The sequence below is a fragment of the Polypterus senegalus genome, chromosome 7 (genome assembly GCF_016835505.1).
Source record: "Polypterus senegalus isolate Bchr_013 chromosome 7, ASM1683550v1, whole genome shotgun sequence".
Taxonomy (NCBI): Eukaryota; Metazoa; Chordata; class Cladistia; order Polypteriformes; family Polypteridae; genus Polypterus; species Polypterus senegalus.
Window position 1 is genome coordinate 51,621,030 of NC_053160.1, and position 23,205 is coordinate 51,644,234.

Below are 23,205 nucleotides of genomic sequence, written 5' to 3' on the forward strand. Positions count from 1 at the left end.
GACAGACAGACAGACAGACAGATAGATAGATAGATTTATTTATATATTTTTGAGTACTCAAAAACATCTTTATATGTAGGGTTGCACGGTAGCCATTGGCTGACCTGGCTTTGAATCCCATGTTAGGATGTTTTCTTTAAGAAGTTTGCATGTTTCCATTTAACATCTGTAAAATGTGCAGTCAGGGTGAACAAACAAATTATTCTTTTATGCGTGTGCTTCAATGGGCTGGCACACCATTTGGAGCTGGATTACTTGTGTCCAGCGTTGCAGACTTTTTTCATAACTTTGTCTCTCAACACACCTAACCATTAATAAATAAATCAAGGGCAAAATGACCACAGAAAGGAGAAAATGACTCCACATAATCCATTTGTCCCTGCCAACTAATCATCCTGCCTTTTCCAGGTTACATAAGCATTGCCCAATGGCACGGATGGCTTTGACATAATATAAGGTAATAAATATTTTAATCAGACCACTTTCTTATAAAAGCACCATGAAAAATACCAAGGTAAGTGCTTTCTTGTGTGTAAAACAAATAATAAAAAGTGGAAACATTTACTGTATTTTTCCAAGCATCTTCTGATTTCTGATAAATATGGGCTCAGTAGTTTCCAACAACTGAAGTACACTTTACAATTCTGTTTTCTTTCTTATTCTGAAGAAATGTATTTAGAAATAAAGTGTTGAGAAATATATGCTCTTACAAAATAATGTTAGTGACATAACAAGAATGGGAAGTATTGCTGACACTGTGATAAACCTCTATACAGTTTGTAGTACACTGCTTTAAAATTATTACGCACTGTATGCAATTTTTAAAATGATAAATAATGCAAACCTACTAAAGTACTGAATATGAATTAAAATATTTATACAATAACCATATCCCACATAAAAGACAGGCAGATTATTCCCATTTTGTGTTAAAAGCTATTGTGGCTCCCTGGGACACTGTAATGGATAAAGCGGCTACACAAAGTAAATGCATACATAAAAAGTAAGGTAAAATGAGATTACTTTTGTCTTATATAATCTTTAAGTGAATTTAATTATTCTAATTATATAATAATTATTTATAAACTACACATTTCCAGAAAATAAATCAAGTAACTACAATATAATAACACGCTACTGTGTGTGTGTGTGTGTGTGTCTGGTCCCTCCAAGCTATCTAATTGGTCAGTTTCACTTTGGTCTGATAGGTTAGTCTGGCTTTGTTCCTCAGTGGTAGGGATGATGACACAATACTTTTGGGATACAATGGGTCAAAATGGATCATTTCAATGACAATAAAGTGAACAACTTACCGTGCGATACTGGATCGCTAAATAGGGCGCAACTCAAATCGAAAGGTGGGACATATTTACAAGAATACAAGTGATATTTCACATCAGATAATGGAAGACCATCTATAAAAAGGTTGTAGTCAAAAAGCAGACAAGAGGGAAGTAAGGCGCCTCAGAAGGACAAAGTCTGAGAAGCAGGCTTTACGAGAAAACTCTACACTGGGAAAGAAAGGTTGAGACACATGAGGATACCAAAGAAATGTGAATGAGAAACTCTAAGGGTACACATACGACAAGAGAGGTCGAGACACAATAGGATCCAAAGAAAAGGTGTAGGAGGAACACTAAAGGTACACTTACAAAAGGAATGATCAAGCTTCAAGTATTTTCACATTTATTTTATAACCTGTCTTTGACCACCATTCCTTCGTTCACTCACAGCCACTCATTTACGGACCACTTAGCTTTGCCATGTAATCTAATTACTGCATTCACAAACTGGTTTACAGAGTCTGTTCCAGAAGAACTGAGTGTAAGGCAAGAAGCGAGCCTATACTGGGCGCCAGTCCATCACAGGGTGCACACATATCACACATATCATCACAGATCAGCACTGGGGATGATTCAGAGTTGCCAATTAACCCAACACATTCAACTGCGGGACTGGGGAAGAAAACCCACACAGACTCGGAGAGAACATGAAAGCTATACATGTACATTGTCTGAGCACAGGATGTCAACCCAAGATGCTGCATCTTTAAAGAAGACGCACTAGCCAGTGTGCCACCATGCTACATAAAACAATTAAAATGATTGGAGCTATGCCTCCCTGAAATGGATCAGTCTAATTGGATAATGATGGGGTGGAAATATTAAAAGCAGACATTTCATATTTATTTATTGAAAAGTAAATTTAATTAGAAAAAAAAACTTTCCTGGGACGCCAAAGTGTTGCTGACTCCAAGTGAAGGACTGACACGCTGTCTTCGTGCTCATAGCAGCACTTCTAACACTGGCCTAAATGCTCACCTTGCCTTCTTCTGCTGCTAAGGCCTGGAACGTCACTGTGATGTTTACAGTGCTAATATCATCCACTTTTATATGAAGCTAGATTTGGAGCTCTTGAAGTCTTTTGTGGTTTTTTTCTCTCTTCTGCCATGAACTTGGAATGAAGTGTTGTATCCTGCATGTCCAATCCAGCACACCCACAGGTAGTGGTTTACAAACTGGCATCTGATTAATCACAAACTAGTGCTGACCCTGAATAGCTCATTACAACCTTTATTTGAATAACATAACAATAATTTGTTCACTTAAAGAACTCAATATTCTTTGGCAGATGCATAGAACGACATGGCCGACCTGAGACTGGGCCTCCCAAGATTTTTTCCATCTTTTTATTTTTAAACACGCAGTAACCACATACAAGCAGGAAAAAATGCAGTGAAAGGTTCCAGACAAAGTGATCTGCACGCAGCACATTGACATGGAACGTGGCCTAGTGAGGCTACAGCCAACACCTGCGCTCAGGAGGTCAATGAACACGTTTATTTCTGTCCTTCAGACTGTTGTGCGAATGCAGTGAAAAAGTTACAAACAAAATGTTTAATGCACTTTGTCATGCAATGAAAAGTCAAGCACAATGACACCTTTTATTGGTTAACTGAACAAATTACAATATGCAAGCTTTCTAGGCAGATCAGGCCCCTTCTTCAAGCTGTAATAAGGGTGTCTGAGCTGCCTAGAAAGCTTGCATATTGTAATTTGTTCAGTTAACCAATAAAAGGTGTCATTGTGCTTGACTTTTCATTGCATCCATAATGGCTAACACGGTACAACACCCTACTGCTACACACACACAGTAGTATGGCAATGGTACCACAAAAATAACAACCGGTCAGCATTCTTTTGAATTAAATATGCTGTAAGGTATGTATTGATTGTATTTAATATATTGAAAAATGTTTTAATTAAAGCGCAGAAGAACAGCATAGTTTGTGACATTAAAAATTAATTATTTGGATGTAATCACTCACATTGGGGGATTTTTGACTATGTTGTGGTAGGATCTTAAATGGGTAGTTCATCCTAGAAACCCTTCCAAAGTGGGTCAGTTTCAAAGACTGATCCCCCATTACCAGAAGCATTGGATTGCAGTTCTTGCTGATAAAGGAGGCACAACCAAATAGGCTATAAGGTTTAGGGGGGCAGTTACTTTTTCACATGGGTGTTGGTGAACTGTTTTTCCTTAGTAAATCAAATGTTTGTGTTTACTCAGGTTGCCTTTTGTATTATGCTAAATTTGTCTTTCTGGGTTTGATTTTTTGTTTTTGTGGAGTTCTCCTTGTGTCTGTGTTTTCCTTCAGGTGCTCCAGTTCTCCTCCTGCATCCCCAAGGACTCGAAGGCTCGATGCACCAACTGTGTGTGTGGGCTCGTGAGCTGCCATGAGCCAATTCTTGCCTTGCACCAAGTGCTACCAGAAGAAGGTCCAGCTCCACATGAGTGCAAATTGGATGCAGCAGGTTTGAGTATGTTGTTATATTGTGCATGGCAAATGACAGCTTGGACAGCATAGATGGAAAGATATGGAAATTATGAATCATATTATGAATCATCCATTTGCTGAAGCTGCCCAAACCAGTTTTAGGATGACAGGGAACCACAGCCAATCAGAGCTGCACTGGACACATGACAGTACTCGACACTGGAAGAGGTGCCAGTCAATCACCTAGCATACTCAATCACACACAAAAACAAATAAATATCAGATGTGTACCTCAAACGTCCCTAACAAGTGCCTTCTGTCACTTTCATTTTTTCTGAAATCAAGAACCGAACTGTACAATGTTAACAAAATGACACGCCACTTCATAGATTACTTTAACTGTTATGCACATTAAAAATGACTAATTCAATTTTAAATGTTGGGATATACTCGTAATGAGATTATGACTACAAATAACAACACAAGCAAAGACAGGTCTGAAGCAATTAATTACTGCTTAAAATTCCTAAGTGAAAAGACTGAAAGTGCATTTGCAAATATCGCTATGGTGTACCACAGACTACTTAAAGGGATTTCCATCGCCTGCACGTCCTGTACAGGAGTCAAACTCAAGCGTTTAAACATGTCTAATGAATTATAACTTAACTTTATCCAAACCACTTAATCCAGTTCTCTAGAGGGCAACAGCCTATCCAGGCAGCAGGAATCAGCACTGGACATGGGGTCAGTCCAATGCAGGGCCCACTCGGCCACATGAGGCCAATTTAGAATCGCCTTTTATAATCGAAAAAATGGAGACCTTTGGGATGTCACAGGAAAAGCGGAACAACTTAAAGAAAAAGCCACACGGACAAAGGGTGAACATTTAAACTCCACACAGAAAAGAGCTGGACACAGGATTAGTACCAAAGAGCGCTGGGTTCATGAGAAAGCAGCACTATCACTGACCAGTGCTGTCAACAGGATGTCAAACTTAGTTGGGCATTATAATTACTCTTGAGCGTCACTAAATGTCAAAAAATAAGCTAACCCTTTTACTGATTTTTCACTGAGTGGGCAGATGCCCCTTTTAGGTGGGTACTGCCTGCCCTCCACCTAGCTATACCCACACCCACTAATGAATAACTCACTGAGGAAATAATAAAGACGGTCATCAGGCTTATTAGGCAGCTCAGAAGGTCTGGGGTGAGAGAACAGCTGGGAAAATGGTGAGAGGTTGAAGAGGATGGACTGTACGTAATAATCTGTGAGGTGAATGTGGACAGCCTCTACCAAAAGAGTTAATGAGAAGTCAAGCAAAATGACACTTTTTATTGGCTAACTGAATCAATAACTGGTTGTTTAGGGGCCTCAGTTGTACAACCTGCCCGAAGAAGGGGCCTGAGCTGCCTGGAAAGCTTGCATATTGTAATCTGTTCAGTTAGCAAGTTAGTAAAAGGTGTCATTTTGCTTGACTTCTCATTGCATCCATAATGGCTAACACAGTACAACACTCTAATACTCCAACGATGTTCAGTAAGCCACACTGCGACTGGTGTATTTGGTCAGGACCCAAAAATGTACAGTTAATCATAAAGCTAGCCGAATAAAATCAGCACAGGTCTCTTAACTTCCAGACCTGCTTGTATTACCATACTGTACATGCTGAACAATGGCACCAAATGCTGCAAATGATATACATTTTCAGAAATATGTTTTTATGTGGGTGGCACAGTGGGTAGCGCTGCTGCCTCGCAGTTAGGAGACCCAGGTTCGCTTCCCGGGTCCTCCCTGCGTGGAGTTTGCATGTTCTCCCCGTGTCTGCGTGGGTTTTCTCCCATAGTCCAAAGACATGCAGGTTAGGTGCATTGGCGATTCTAAATTGTCCCTAGTGTGTGCTTGGTGTGTGGGTGTGTGTGCCCTGCGGTGGGCTGGCACCCTGCCCGGGGTTTGTTTCCTGCCTTGCGCCCTGTGCTGGCTGGGATTGGCTCCAGCAGACCCCCATGACCCTGCAGTTAGGATATAGCGGGTTGGATAATGCACGGGTTCCCAAACCTTTGGACGTCAAGTACCACCTGAGGTTAAGTGAGTTGGGTTGCATTGCGTACCACCCGCACCTTGTTTAAAGGGAGGTGAAATCTGAATAAAAGTTAAAGAATTGGAAGAAATAATGCCTAAAATTAATGAAAAAATTTGTACATGTACATAAATTGATAAATTCCGCCCCGAAACTAAATCTTGCCTTCGGCCTGTATGTGACCCAGTTACCGAAGACAAAATGGTATCGGCTTTGTGCTTAGATCTAGTGACTACGATGCGATACAGCGGCAGTGCGCATATAACAACAAACGTGAGCGGTTTCTGTGAGGCAGAGTTACTGAAGACTAAATAGTGTCGGCGTTGTGCTTTCATCTAGTGACCAAAAGCTCAAACAGTGAACAAGTAGAAGTTGCCTTCCGCGAAACGGAATTATGGTAGCGTTAAATGAACTAAATACTGATTCGAATAATAGGTTTTATTTATTCAGATGATGAAATTTCACACCACACTAAATTTGGGAATCCATGTATTATTTTATTTGAACAGTTTCATTGGTTTTTGCTCACAACAGGCTTGTCATAAAGGGTTTTGCACAGATAAATTAAATTTCAGGGACCGCGATGCGTACCACAGTTTGGAAACCACTGGGATAATGGATGGATGGATGTTTCTATGTGCCTATCTAAATTTAAATATGTGGAACGGTGTGATGTGGTGTGTTTTGTTATCGACAGTCCATCCTGGGCTAGTTTCAATGACAGCTACCATGAGAAGGTCTTGTGAACTACAAATAAGCAGATTCAGGCAAAAGATGGGTGGTTTTAATAAGAACTTAAATGAATGGGCAGTTTCTCGAAGTAAGTAGAGCAGTAGATGGGGCTGCTGCCTCACAGCTCCACAACAATCCAGGTCTGCTCACTATCTGGGTCCAGTTTGCTTGTTCTTTCCAGGTCTGCCTGGGGTTTTTCCCTCAAGCTAGGGTTGGGCCAATAGGCCTTTTATTTTATTTGAATTAGCAATAAAAATACTGACAGTAAACGGTTGTAGTGTGTTGTTGTCTGTTGGGTAGGTTGAGGTACTGTTGTGGTCAACTGTTTTTCATTTAAACAAATTAATAATGATGAATTGTAAGACACACCTATACCGTTGCCCAAGTAATGCTGTTAGCATGTTAACGGACTGAGTAATCCTCAGGTCTAACGTTTACGCAAAACACGTCTATACAGTTCCCCTGAGTGATACTTGGGACTAACGCTTCAGCACTGTTTTCACAGCTCGAGGGATGTTCGGGTCTGACACTAGGGTGGTTAAACTATTCACTGATTCTGCTATTCACTATTCAAGACAGAATACGTTTGTGCAAATGAGAGGGAGGATGCAGGGAGTAGAGCTAAAGAAGGTGGATGAGTTTAAATACTTGGGATCAACAGTACAGAGTAATGGGGATTGTGGAAGAGAGGTGAAAAAGAGTGCAGGCAGGGTGGAATGGGTGGAGAAGAATGTCAGGAGTGGTTTGTGACAAACAGGTATCAGCAAGAGTGAAAGGGAAGGTCTACAGGACGGTAGTGAGACCAGCTATGTTATATGGGTTAGAGACGGTGGCACTGACTAAAAAAACAGGAGACAGCTGGAGGTGGCAGAGTTAAAGAGGAAAGATTAAAAGAGCTGAGCCTTTATAGTTTAAGCAAAAGAAGATTAAGAGGTGACATGATTGAAGTGTTTAAAATGATGAAGGGAATTAGTACAGTGGATCGAGACTGTTATTTTAAAATGAGTTCATCAAGCACATGGGGACACAGTTAGAAACTTGTTAAGGGTAAATTTCACACAAACATTAGGAAGTTTTTCTTTACACAAAGAACGATAGATACTTGGAATAAGCTACCAAGTAATGTGGTAGACAGTAAGACGTTAGGGACTTTCAAAACTCGACTTGATGTTTTCTTGGAGGAAATAAGTGGATAGGACTGGCGAGCTTTGTTGGGCTGAATGGCCTGTTCTCATCTAGAGTGTTCTAATGTTCTAATATTCTAAAGATGCTAAGATTTGCATTGGGTGTGATGAGGATGGATAGGATTAGAAATGAGTACATTAGAGGGTCAGCTCAGGTTGGAAGGTTGGGAGACAACATCAGAGAGGCGAGATTGTGTTAGTTTGGACATGTGCAGAGGAGAGATGCTGAGTATATTGGGAGAAGGATGCTAAGGATAGAGCTGTCATGAAAAAGAAAAGAGGAAGGCCTAAGAGAAGATTTATGGATGTGGTGAGAGAGGACATGCAGGTGATGGGTGTAACAGAACAAGATGCAGAGGACAGAAAGATATGGAAGAAGATGATCCGCTGTGGCAACCCCTAATGGGAGCAGCCAAAAGAAGAAGAAGAAGAAGAAGATTTGTTTTTATCTAATCAAAGTGCATTTTGAATTAAACATTGTATCCCTTCACTACAAGCTTATAGATATTGCCAAAGTATACTGTACTTTTTTGCATTTAAGCAAATACTTCACTGCTATAAATAACCAATGGCAAATAAATAAAATGCTACAAGCTTAAAACTGTTTTATGAGGATGGATCATAGTAAAAGTACAATAAGATCTTTTCAAAATCCTAAGGTGGGTGGATATGCATAGTGTGGCCATGGGCACTGAAGTAGAAGGCATCCCCAGATCAAAGCATCGGGCAACTGTGTGTTAAGTGTGTCTGCAATTTGCTCCTGTTTGACAATTTAGCAACATTTATTTCTACAGCACATTTTCATACAAATAGTGTAGCTCAAAGTGCTTGACAAGATATCAAAGATGAACAACAAGAAAAGAAAAAAAAATAAGATTAAGGAATAATATTAAAGAATAACAAAGAAATACGTCTATACAATCTTAAAAATGATAGAGTAGAAGAGTAGCATCCTTATATACTGTACAATATCATGATGTCAGACTCTAAAGTGGAATCCGGTGATAAGATCAGATGACCGGGAGGACAGAAAAACCAAAAAAAAAAAAAAATCCAGATAGGTGGGAGAAAAAAAAAACAAAACCTGCACGGGTTCGAAGGTCAAAAGACCACCCAGCCCCCTGTGGGCAAAGCCTGCCTTTCTAATGAAATGCCAGTGCTCTCACATTTTACCCTACTTTATTAGGTTATCCCACAGTTAGAAACTGTCAGATTTGCTCAAACAAAATAATTTTTGTCAGTTAAAATGAAGTTTTAGATTTAATGATGATGAATAAAAAATGAAAATATATCATTTTATTTTGGCAAAATGGTTTTCTGTGAACTTGCATCTCAATCAGCAGGGTCATACATGCCCAGACAATAAAAGCAAGTTGTTTTGATAAGTAGCATATAATGTTTTCATGCTCTCCTTCATCATTCGATTAAAAACAGGAGTGAGGCGATCCTGCATAAGTCGCTTCCTTTCATTATCCTTAACTAAAGTGGAATGGCGTCTAGCACTGCAACTGTGTCTAAGAGCAGAAGCTGTCAATTTATCACCTGAAAGAAGGTTTTCCAGTGAAATCGAATTTCATCCATGTAGTCTTGATGACGCCTATGGGTTGTTTAGTGTTGTGGTGTTTGTGTATTTTTTTACACTGCTGCTCAATTTTTAAATTAATATTTTAATTGGTACTGTTTGATTACATATTAGCAATCCCAAGTGCTCTTATTCATTCTTCAAGTTTTGCCATCAAAACAAAAAAGTCTTTTTGACCAGTAGGGGATATTGCGGCGCAACAAACCCTGGACACAACTGCAGACACAAGTCCTGGGTTCAAACATTAGGTTTATTAACTAAAATACCTTAAAAACAGCTTCTGAAGTGACCTAAACACAAGTGTTCTTCTCCTTTTATCTTTTCCCTCTCCTTCTGCTCCTCCAGGTGGGCTTTGTCTTTCTTCTACTCGACTCCAACTCATCTAGATGAGGTTGAGTGGCTTCATTTATCTATGACCCGGGGGCACTTCCGGTGCTGGGGCATAGTCAGTTGGAAGCACTACTGGGTCATACAGAAGTCCCACAAAGTAGGGATCACAGGTCCCTGCAGCACCCACGAAACACAACAAAGTTCCCTCATGGGACTACAGTTCCCCAGTATGCCTTGCGGGTGTCCATGCAGGTAGCATCACCCAGGGATACTGCTACCTAGCATGTCGTAGGGGCATGTAGCCCTGACAGGTTGTCTCCCTTTGTCCTTCCATCATACTGGCCTCCTGGTCAGGTAAGGGTCTTCGATCCATCCCTGCCAGGAAGCCAACATGCCCTGCTACACATTGACATCCTTTATCGATCTTCTGGCAAGGGCAAGGAACATCCTATCCTTCTTCATGCCTGCTTACTGTTATGGCATCCTGGCCAGGTAAGAGGTCAGAACCCATCCTATCTGAGATGCCAGCCCATGTGTGCCATCCACCACAACTGATACATCAGGTTTTACTCAAATAAGGGGCATGTGACTGTTGTGTGCCAGTTAACTGTCCACTGGAGCAGGCCCACCTCCAGTTACTGCACATTTCCCTACAAATTTATGAGAGTGTCCCATGATGGATGGGCAGCTCATTCAGCATTAATTCCTACCATAAGTGAAGGTTGGTTTCGAATTCTAAAAGGGCCCATATTCCAAAATGTTTTTTCCCATTCATGTCTTGCTCAATTAGCCTGCAGTTAGCAGCTTTTCTGTAAACAGATTGGGGGCCTGATAAGCTACATGAATGTGTCCTACATTGTACCCAGTGATGATTGGACTTCCTCAGCCCCCTGAAATACTGAATTCTGTCTGTGCAGAAAATAATTGGATAGCCAGATTTTCAGAGGCATAGCCTAGAGAAAGACCATAATACAAATACGCTATTTTGAATTTACACTCCTATGTTTAAACAAAACTGCAGAATAATTTGTATTGATGTGTAAGTATAAAAAGAGCTGAACAATGCTATGAACATGACAATATACTAAACAGGGCACACAAAAAACACTTCAATAAAAGTCTTTCATTTCATTTTTATCTTGCCTGCTCTGGTGAGGGTCTCAGAGCCCAACCAAACATTGTTCTTTACAGGCGTGTGTGGAGCCAAAGCTTCAAGATGCAAGGCAGGAACAAACCCTGGGTAGAATTCCAGTTGGTTGGAGGGCACACTTTGTTAATCCTAAGCCAATACAGACTGGACACTTAGTCTAACACAATGGTCTTTGAAATGTGGGAGGGCACCATAGCACCCACAGTAAACACACATGGACACTGAAAGAGCAGGACAGAATGTGAATCTTAAGGCAACAAAACCAACTACTGTGCCACCGTTTAAACAACATGTGACCCAATCTGCCCCATTCTGAAATTACCATTAACACATTTAGTAAGGAACACATCTATTTCATGGGAATCCCCATACAGGTAAATGACTTGTGAGCTCAAGGATGGTGTGCCAATCCCATGTAGGCAGTTATCAATCTCAGAGATGAACCCACGCCCCAAAAGCACTGTGGGACCTTCACAATTGCTAGTATTTCTAAGTTAAATATGCAACTATGCTCTGTTTTTTCTAAAAGGTCACTCAAAAACAATTCTCAGCATCCACTCAATATTTCGAAACGCTGGTGCTAGCCCCTCAGGAAGGAGCATTAAACCGCCGACTGTCTTCTTTATGACCTTTGTTTTGGCTCATAACTAAATGCTTGGGATAAACAGTTGGATACAAAAGATGTGTTTTGCAATTTACATGAAAATGGTGCGAAAGCCAACTGGCCACAAGAATAAAGGCAACACCAGCTGAAAAACAGCTTTCTGTTACATTACAGGGTCAAAGAGCATAGTAATGGGCCCGCTGCAGGAGCCGGGCCCAGAGGGGATGCCAGGGCATCACAGGGCACACTCATACACACAGCCACTCAAAATGGACCAATTTTCAGGATGTTTGAGAAAACCTTGCAAACAGAGAGAGAGAAGGTTCAGCCATTTATTGCACAAGCTTAGTCTAATTTTAGGGAGAGGACCCCAGTTCTAGTTACCAGGCGTCTCACATTCATTGGACAGATCAACTTCATCTGCACATCAGTGGGATGTGGCAGGATAACACGGGTACGTACAGAAAGAGCCAATTTCATTCAATCCAAAGCAGACATTTTTCAAATCTGTGCCTCTTTATTTTATTTGCATTTTACCATGAGCAGCAACATATGAAGCAGGCAAAAAAACTGCGTCCCCCAAGCTGTGAGGCAGCACAGCTAATCACTATGTCACATTTTCAGCTTGGAAACGGCCATAAGTTTATAGGAGTGTCAATCAGAAGAAGTAAATCATTAGGAGAGAAAGGTGTATAGAAGGTATGTAAAAAATTCACTCTCGAAGCCTACCCGGTAGCATTGTGTAAAAGGACAGAAATTAGACCTGGACTCGCACTCACACCTGTGGGACCACCGAACGCACATGAGGAGAACGTGAGAACATGACAACGCACATGAGGAGAATATGCAGACTCCACTAAGGTCCAAAACCAGGTGTGAAAGTTGAACTCAGGACAGTGGTTCTGCGAGACATCAGCACTAGATTGCTGCCCAATAGGCAAAATATTGACATCAAAATTATTATCTCTCTATTATAAAAAAGAAACCTTGAAAGGAGACGAGACATGATTGTCTCAGAGACACCTTCACGTCCCACGAGACGAGTCCTCGTGCCAAGACATGTAACCACACCCGGGGCCGGAAGCCACACGAGACAAGAGCTAATGCCCACATAACCACCTACATGACTCAATCTTTTCTCAGTTGTGTGAATGCTACTGTCAAACACATTTCTTATAGAGAGAAAGAAATGATATTCACTCACGGGCAGTTGTACGTTGCGTTGTAATTCCAAACACGGAATCAAAATTCAATGCATTACTGATGAAAAGGTAAAAGTGAAAAGACATCGAATATATTGACATAGGTGATATGACAGAAGTGACGCGCGAGATGCAGATCACAGGGCAAGGCAGCAGAAGCAGCAGCAAGCCAGCAGCTGATCGAGCAAAGAGGAGGTAAAAACAAACTGCATTTGTTTCTCATTGTATCAGCGTTTAATTGGGGGTGTCAGAGGAGCATTCAGCCCCCCTCTTCACAACACGAGCAGCAGAGACGCAAAGTGGCTGGTGCGTAGTGCATGCAGGGGGCAAAGCGCCCTAGTAATATATAACATTTTAAACCTATCAGTACATAATAGATGCTGGAGCCTATTCTGGAACCGCTGGTCCCACTGACACACTGATCCATGCACAGATGGAGCAAACTTGGAATTCTAAGTAAAATCACATCCGAATAACAGTCCATAATTTGTGTTGGCAGGATGATTAGCATTGTTGCCTCACAGCAACAGGGACCCTGGTTACCACTGCCAGCCTGCTCAGTTCTATGGCACACTTGCAATGCCCTCTCTACAACCCGATTTAAAGGTGAACAGATTAGGAATACTGGAAAACTGGACTCGGGTTTATGCGGTGTATTTCATCTTAGATGACACCTATGGCAGATGGCAAGGGCCCCTGCCCGCCCGGCCGGGATGCCTCCACGATGGAAGGACTTGGGGAGAAAGTGCGGACAGAGCATTACCTGCCCCAGAGCGCTAGGTGGCAGCCCCCCTGGGTTGCAGTGGTGCCTGGGACTCCCACAGGGCTCCATGGGAAGTGGAATTTGACACAGCCCTTATGAGCAGCTCTTCCATGATACCCGGAATTGCTGCCGGAAATGCATCAACGGGCACCTGGAGCACTTCCAAGTGCCTTATAAAAGAGGCCAGCAGACACTACTCAGTGAGCCAAAGTCGGGAGAAGGAAGACAAAGCTTGCCGGGAAGAGTGGAGGAGAAGAGAAGGAAGAAAGAGAAAAGGAGACAAATTGTGTTGTGCTGTGCGCTGAGGGCAGCATTTGGCTTGTGGGGAACGGGGAAGGCGTTTCCCACAAGAGAAAAAGAAAATAAAAAGTGTGCGTGCTTGCACTTGAGCCACCTGCGTCTGTCTGTGTCGGGTTTGTCTTTCATATACCGTAACCAGTAACTTCAACTAGTAATAAATATCAGTACAGGCCTTGCCAAAAAAAATCCAATATCAAGATAATCAAGGAGGCAGACATTTACATTGGATAAAAGCAGTCAAAGTTAGAATTATAGCAGATGGAACACAATATTAGTATTCAAAGAAAACACAACTCTGCTCTGAGGCGTGAAAACAAACAGCCTCGCAATAAGGTGCAGAAATAAGACAACATCTACTGAAAGCTGTGATATTCAAAAAAGTGATAGAACCAAAATGAATTCTAAAGTTTAAATAATGATAAACATAGTAAGACTCAGCATAAATCCAGAGGAAATATATTCTTTGTCACCTTAATCTATCTATTTTATAAACCTACTCATTCCAACAATGAGTCATAGATAGCCATTGGGAGAACAAACCCTGAATGAGACACCAGATCATCACAAGCCACATCAAAAAACAAAAAGTAATGCGCCCTCCATTCCTTTATAAAAACAGCTTTATATTCCAGGATCAGGAAGATGAAATCTACAAAAACAGTACTGGGTGCTGAGAAGGAACTGAACTTTAAAACAGAGGATGCAGACCAACTAATGTGGAGCATCTATAAGGATACAGAGAGAAGATTCTGCTCCAGCACCGAACTGAAACCTACCTGCTGTACTTGTAAAGAGTGTGGCGCCATGTTCTTTTGTCACATCTGTCTCACTACTGGGCAATCTGACACACTAAGCTTCAACAGTTTAAACCTGCCATTTCCAAATTTCTTTAAACTTTTCACAGTGAAATAACCTTCCACATACTCTTTCTTCATGTTGATCATTGTGTTTGTTTTCCAAGTCTACAGATTACCGTATTTACACGTGTACTACGCGCACATTTTTTCCCAAAAATTAGCATTAGAAAATCTGGTGCGCGTCATACACAAGGAAATGTAATGTTTACTTCTTCTGCTTGGGCTCACTCGCTCTCTCTCTCTCTCTCTCGCCTGCTCGCGCTCTCTCTCGCTCGCTTGCTCTTGTTTTTGAATAAGTTTGGCATCGTCATTCAGCATGGATAGTAGCAAGCGTTTATGCTCCTTCATGGCGGGAGAGAAACTAAAACTAAATTTTGGAAGCAGAGAAGATAGGAAATTGGGCAGCAGGTTACATGTACGGTGTTCCAGAGTCATGTGTTCGAGATTGGCGACGGAAGAAAGAAAAACTTTTGTCATGCAACAAAAACAGAAGGGAATTTCATGGAAAACGTGCCCTAACCGCTTCCTATACAATCACAACGCGCGTCGTACACGGGGCAAAACGATTTTCGCGATTTTCTTTGTAAAAATTAGGGTGCGCGTCTTACACGAGGGCGCGTGGTACACGAGTAAAAACGGTAAGTACAACCTTTTCTATTTTGGAGATTTTTTGATTAAATTATTTTTTTCCTTTTGTCACATGAGTGCACTTGGGGAGAGCTTATAGGCTCAGATCATTGTAATTTCCCACTTGATCACTAGAGGGTGCTGTTGATGATGCATTTTCTCTTCGTCTCTCTACGGACCGGAAGATCAACAGCCATAACATCTCTGGCGTCACTTCTGGTGTCCGGCTACCTGGTCCCACCTCTTCCTGCCAGGAGTCCATATGACCTGAAGTTCTGCCATCTTGAGCAGTCTACTTTGAGACTCACATCGATACGACATGTTCTTTTAACGTGCTTTGAACCCCTGTTTTGTTTTCATTACACGGGGTTATCCTTCCTTACACTTAGCGATCCTGTGAGACAAGACCAAGCAGATTATAACACATAAAATGAGTGCTGCTTCATGAATAGTGTTATCTGGATTTAATTCTGGACACTGTAGATCATGTCCAGATGTGGAAAAGCCCAGTGGGCTCAAAACATGTGTAGTGAGTTGGAGGGGGAAACCTGTCACACTCAGTGATGAGCAGAAGAGACGTCACCCTGAAGGCAAGTTTGGGAAGAGAAGGCACAGCCATCTTTTTTTAATGCAGCCCCCTTAACAAGCCAGTGTGAAAGCACGAAAGCAAGTCTTGACATGGTGGCTACCTGAGGCACCAGAAAATAAGACCAAGTTCTGCATAATTCAGTTAATCGTGTCATGCAAAGCGCTGAGCTACAAAACAACAGAGGCCATATCTGTAAGGAGCAAAGGTGTATTACTAAGTAATATTTGAAAATATGTGAATGTACACAATAAGGCGGAATAGCATTCAGGCACACTAGAAGCAGACAATTCAAAGCCATTAATAACATCTCTAGTTTTATATTAGAAAAAAGGTGACATATTTGAAAGTGTAACATCTTTAAGTACTTCAAATCTAATAATCAAGCAGCTATTAAAGAAGGCTTTATTCTTCCATGGGCCCACTGTTAACACTGTCGTGAAGAGATTTATGCGACAATCACAGTCGCAGCAAAACTCAAATTAATGGCCACTCTTTTACATGCAATGCTTCCTCTATTCTAATCATTTCCTTTCTCATCTTTTGTACTTTATACCGATACAAATAGTTTGCATTTTTGTGATGACATCCACATTTTTTTCATTTGCACTAGCAATGATGGGCAGCATGGTGGCACAGTGGTAGCACTGCTGCCTCACAGTTAGGAGACCCAGGTTCACTTTCCGGGTCCTCCCTGCGTGGAGTTTGCATGTTCTCCCCTTGTCTGCGTGGGTTTCCTCCGGGTACTCTGGTTTCCTCCCACAGCCCAAAGACATGCAGGTTAGGTGCATTAGCGATCCTAAATTGTGCTTGGTGTGGGTGTGTGTGTGTCCTGTGGTGGGCTGGTGCCCTGCCTGGGATTTGTGCCTGCCTTGCGCCCTGTGTTGGCTGGGATTGACTGCAGCAGACCCTTGTGACCTTGTGTTAGGATATAACGGGTTGGAAAATGACTGACTCACTGACTAGCAATGATTCCTTTAAATTACTTTGGTTATAGTTACATTAATTTGCTTAGCAACTTAGAAAAGAGGTCAACATAATCGAGTAAATGTCAGTCTGGGGGACTGTTTAGGAACCAGTGATACAGGATAAGGTCCATCCATCCATTATCCAACCCACTATATCCTAACTGCAGGGTCACGGGGGTCTGCTGGAGCCAATCCCAGCCAACACAGGGCAAGGCGGGAAACAAACCCCGGGCAGGGCACCAGTCCAACAGGATAAGGTTACAAATTAAAAAAAAATGGCAACTAGTTACAACTCCTAGGTTATAAAAACCTAACAAGGGCCAGTTAGACAGAAATTCTCCAAACAAGACAGTCTTCAAATGCTCCTTAAACACGTTGATGCTGTTAGAATTTCAAATGGGGGTGGGCAGCTTGCTCCACCAGCTGGGAGCTACACATAATAAGAGTCTGGATTGAGATACAATGCCATGCAGAGTTGGCATCACCAGATGATATTCATCAGCTGACCCAAGTGGTTGAGAAGGACCACATACAGTAAGTGTCTCCATATACTGTATACTGGTCTTGACCCTTTGACCATTCTGTAGGCAAGCATCAAAGATCTGAACCATTACAGGGAGCCAACGTAGTGATCTGAAAAGAAGAGTGACATGTGCTCGTCTCGGCTGGTTGAACTCCAGACGTGTCGCTGCATTTTGAATCATCTGCCATGGCTTGGTGACACACGCTGATACACACCTGCCAGCAGAGAGCTGCAGCAGTCCACCCGTGGCAAGAGCAAAGCCTGGACCAGGAGATGTGAATCATGCTTTGTCAGTTATGGCCTGATCTTGTGGATGTTGCATAAAGTGAATCTGCAAGACCAAGAGACTGTTGCAACATGGTCAGTGAAGGACCCCTTTTACATCTATTATTCTGAGTAAAAAAAAAAATCACCCAACCACCCAAGCTGCTCTATTCATTGCAGGTCACTGACAGCTGAAGCCCACCTGACATAACCAAGACCCAACCCTGGATGGGATGCCAGACTGTCATAGGCCATCCCTAATATTAATAACTAGCTGTGTAAGCCCGTGCTGTAAAAAGCCTGGGGTCCTAGAAACTATTGAAATCGTCACAAAAAAAATGAAATGTAGAGATGTCAGGTAATTGAAAGGAACTACTCTGGGCATCTCTCTCCTAGGAGGATTCGTTTTGCCAACGTGCTTGCATCGCTTGTGTATTAGCGGCGGGAGGAAAAGTAAAAGGGATACCATTTTGCCGATGTGTTCGCCTCACTTCTATATCAGCCGCTAAGCGACTGATTCTTTCTTCAGAAGTTTCGCTTTGCCGATGTGCTGGCCTCGCTTGTGTATCCTTGGAGGTGCAGCCCTTACCCCAACTCCACCTCTCACTTCTGGGACGGACAGACACACACACTTCCATGCGTAGACATTTATATATTTGGTATCTTATCATAAACATACAAAAAACATGGACAGGAATCAAGTCAAATGTGCTGCAGACTGTGAGGAGCTAACTGCTAACACAGTCTGACAGAACAAATGTTTGAATCATAAGTAATATTATTACAAATAGGTTTTTCTGCACATTTTTAGATATTTTGGAACAGCACTGGGACACCTTGGCACAACTTGCTGTCTCACAGATTCAATGTGCTGGGTTTAAAGTTTGCATGTTCTTCCTTTGTCGATGTGGATTTTCCTCCCACATTACCAAAGATCAATCAGAAGGTTGCCGGTTCGAATCCCGTAAATGCCAAAAGTGACTCTACTTCGTTGGGATCTTTGAGCACGGCCCTTAACCTGTAATTGCTCCATCCTGGGTATGACGTTAATCTGCGTCTGGCCCTGCATGTAGGCCCTCGAACCTGGAGGGAAAACTTGGGGTTTGGTGGCAGAATTGGCACTCCAGCACCCATAAAAACACCTCACGCTGTTCCACTCTTCTGCCATGTCAGCAATGGCTGCACCTTGTCAATTGGACAGCTTGTTACAATATGCGTTATGTTGAAGAGTTTTATTACTTATTATAAAGGAAGCATTATTTTAGATTTAATTTATTTTCAGTCTGCATCCAGCCCTGCATGTAGGCCCTCCAACCTGCAGGAAAACATTGGGGTTTGGTGGTAGAATTGGCACTCCAGCCACCATAAAAACACCTCAAACTGATTCCATTCCATCTGAACTGGTGTGGTGCTGAGGTGTCACCCCTTGCATGGCTGCACTCGGGTCCTAATCTGGGATCCTGAGGTGGATTGTCATGTGGTGGGTGCAGCAATGTGCTGTATCAGCGCCTGCTCCTAACCTCTCCTCTCGCTGTTACCAAAGATGTGTCTATTAAGTTAGTTTGCGATTCCTAATTGGCTTTATGTGGGTTGGTGTCACTGGCCCTGCGATAGGCTGGCACCCTGTCTAAGGCTGGTTGCTGCCTTGTTGCCAATGTTGCTCACATAGGGTTCAGCCCCCTGCAACCCTAAAATGGGTCAAGCTGGTTTGAGAATCTTCAAGTTACACTACATTGCATATCACCATTTTATTAAAATATTTTTTTTAAATCCCTTAAGCAATAACTAAAATTATCCAATCTTTAATTTATGAGATGGAGTGATTCAGATTTTTTCCATTTTTCTGAACCCACACTCTTAAAAATTAAAATGCTTGAATCCATAGCAGGTACCATCAATAGCCAGACAACACATTTGTGAAAAACCAACAGTTTGTGATTTTAAAAGGACTCTTGCTGCATTTAATAACCAAGGCTAAGCGCAGGTTTTCTTGATCTATTCATGCCCTGCTAGGTCGCCTACTGCACTTTAAAGATTTCTGTTTTGTCCAGATATTCAGAGACCAAAGAACCAATCATATATGCAAAGAACAATCTCAGAATGAAATGACTCTTTGTCAAATAATGGTCCTGCGAGGAAACACACAACCCACAGCATTATTTTAAGAGAGCACTGGGTCACTGACAGTACGAGTTTATCCCTGCATGGGACACAAGGAAGGAGTCAGCCCTGGACGGGACGCTGGGCCACCTCAAAGCCCCCTCAGACCGGCTGAGGTCAGAGTCTCCAGTTAATCAAACCTTTAGAATGTAAGAGGATAATGGAGTAACCACAGAAAACGCAGACATTAATGTGCCACTTGCTTAAAGTGGCCAGGCTGTAAAGCCTCTACAGTTACCGACCTGTAATTTCATATACAGATATCCTGCACGTTACTGAAAAAATAAGGCCTCTTTTAAAACTAATCCATGATTAGGCGTCTTCCAAGTAGATCACGTCAAATGTAACAACTTCTGAGGAAGCATGCTGAAGGATTTTGTAAAATTCCGCTCATGTAATATTTATGCTCATCCATGCCCTAAATTCTGAAAAGTTTAATAGCAGAGGATTATGACTTTAGGCAAGTGACACATTCTCTACTCGTGCGTTTTCTCCAAGTGGCCACACACGTGTTAGTGCCCTCAGTGTGGCTGTGTAAGTTTGTACCCTGCAACAGACTGGCATCAGTTTCTGCCTTACGGTCATTGCCCCCGGGTCAGCTCCAGCATGGCACATGTACCAATCCTTAATATTGACATTTCTAAATTCACGGCATCAGTGCCCGTCTGTGACTCACAGTAAACCCAGCTGCCGTTGTCTCTGCCATTGGTGTTCTTTGTAAACTGCACAGCAACATATCCAGGGTTAAATTGAACTCCTGTTCTGCCAAATTAACCCTCAGGAGTGTGTATCTGGGCACAATGTCTTCATATATACTCCATGTGCCAAGTGTTAATTAAACTCGAGCCATTGTGGTGTGACCTTAAATGCCGTCAATGATGCGAGCAGATCAAATGAAATATTCCCTGATACTCAGTTTATTGAAATGCTAATAATGTTCACGATCAAACTGTGCTTAACGTAGGGACTTTTAAAGTAAGCCCTTTCCCAAAGCCTATTACAATACTTCTGCACAGCATTTTTTATTTTAACATTATTTCATTTTATTATTTTTATTTATTTATTTATTCTGCGGTGAGCTGGCGCCCTGCCCGGGGTTTGTTTCCCGCCTTGCGCCCTGCGTTGGCTGGGATTGGCTCCAGCAGACCCCCGTGACCCTCTAGTTAGGATATAGCGGGTTGGATAGTGGATGGATGGATTTTTATTTATTTTACTACATGTCAAATGGCCAATGCATTCGTTTAACATGTAGTGTACATTATGACATTCTTTATTAGCTAAAGGCCCAGAGTGAGGCATTCTGCAAATGGCTGTGGTGCGATACTACTGTCTGCTCTAAGCCTGGGCCGTATATAGTGCCTTTCACAACGACACCCCAAGAGCATTTAGGAGTAAACGCTGACTTTTAGAGTAAATAGTGTATTTGGCAAGTAGCATTTCTTAATCCTTGCTGTTATTGAATATACAACATTACTTTTGACCAGTCGATTCTTCTCGATATCCTACAAGTAACCCACAATACATCCTTCTTTTATGTAATAATACATTCATAATTTTATGCCATATTAATATTTGTGATTCAGATGCACTATATTTTAAATATGATCTTTTATAACAAACTATCATCATAAATTATAAACAAGCCTTTTAAAGTCATTAATATATCTGGCAAGCACCATTTCTTAATCCTTACAGTTATTAAATCTACAACATTACTTCTGACTAGTCAGTTCTCCTCCACATCCTACAAGTAGCCCTGAACACTTCTTTACTCTTTATGTAATTAAATATAATATTTGTGATCTAATCACACTATATTTTATAGGCTGTCTTTTATAACAAAACATCATCAACCTTATTTATAAACAAACTGCATTTTATATAATGCCTTAAAGTCAATAATATGTCTGGCAAGCACCATTTCTTAATCCTTACAGTTATTACATCTACAACATTACTTTTTAACTAGTCCATTCTGCATTTTGCCAGGAGCACAGATCAAACATTTCCTTCTTTTTATTTAATTAATTATAACATAGGTAGTTCAGTAAAAGTAAACGGTATATTTGGCAAGTGACATTTCTTCATCCTTACTGTATTAAATATACAACATTACTTTTGGCTTGTCGGTTCTCCTCCACATCCTACAAGTGGCCCTCAATGCTTCCTTCTTCATGTAAGTAAATATATTAAGAATCTAATCACACTATATTTTACATACAGTCATTTATAATAAAACATCATTATAACTTATAAACAAACTGGATTTTATATAGTGCCTTTTAAAGTAAACAATATGATTGGCAAGCACTATTTCTTAATCCTTACTATTACTACATATACTGTAACATTACTTTCAACTAGTCTAATTTATATTATACTAGGAGCTCAGATCAAACATTTCCTTCTTTTTTATTTATTAAATACAACATTGGTGATTCGGTAAAAGTAAATAATAGATTTTACAAGTAACGTTTCTTCACTTTTACTGTTCGTGCACATTACTGCTTTTAGCCGGTCAGTTCTTTCCCACATTTATCCTAAAATTAGCCCACATGCCGTACTTTGTGCCATTTAATTGCCTTTTTCAGTTAAATGAAGGTTCTCAATGAGGCATTCTACAAGTAGCTCTGCTATAAAAATCCACGTTACGCCTCATGTATTGTCCATACGTTTTTCTCGATGCCCCTTTCAGTCCTTCTGCTTGGCCACTGGATCAAGCACAGCCCATCAGTGCCTCTCCCAGTATATTACTAACTATAAGGCTTCACTCTTGAAACATTCAATGCTTTTCCGTGATTTCTTTTGCGGTTTGCCCATAATCACGATGCACTGCCAAGTTCTTCTTCAGTTTTTAACTACGTGAAGGTTGCTGCCCTGATAGGTGCCAACTCCTCCAAACCCTAACATCGATAAGGATGCTTGGAAGTGGTTTGATGGCTGGAAAGAACTCCTTTTGTACATTTGTATTGCACGTGTAACTCCGACCAAATGCTTTCTTGTTTTTATGTATTAAACATTGTCGATTCAGTAACTAACTGTATTTTTCGGAGGGTCTTTTAGAATGAACTTTGAAAGCACCTTCCTTACTGACATGTCGCCGCTTTTGCTCAGCTTCGTCCGGTACCTACAGTAAGCCGTGAGTACCGAACCTTTAGCTCATTTGGCTCCATTTTGAAGGCACCCACGCTTCTGCACGAGACATTTGGCGTGGAGCTCAGACTGGCCTCTCATTCTCTGATTAATCAGTGCCTGTGACTGCCGAGACGACCCCACGTGTTATAATGTCGGGTTGTCGATTTCTGAAACTTTTCATTTTAATTCATTCTGCAGTTCTTCAGACAGGTCTGATCATATATTTAAACCCCTCCAGGCTTTTTAACGTCTCAGTTTTCAAATACTCTCCAAGCAATCGACAGAAACATTTTATTTTTGTAGCGCATACAGTTCAAACATTGCAAGGCATTTTTTTACTCTCCACGTGAACTGCCTGAAGTGCAAGTTCAACATCCCGATTT

At 41.5% G+C, this 23,205-nt stretch overlaps 1 protein-coding gene across 1 annotated transcript in view; it reads right to left on the bottom strand.

The window, feature by feature from the left end:
• ghra (growth hormone receptor a) overlaps positions 1-23,205 on the bottom strand; it is a 313,453-nt gene that overhangs the window by 289,110 nt on the left and 1,138 nt on the right. The gene's annotated exons all lie outside the window — the stretch shown is intronic.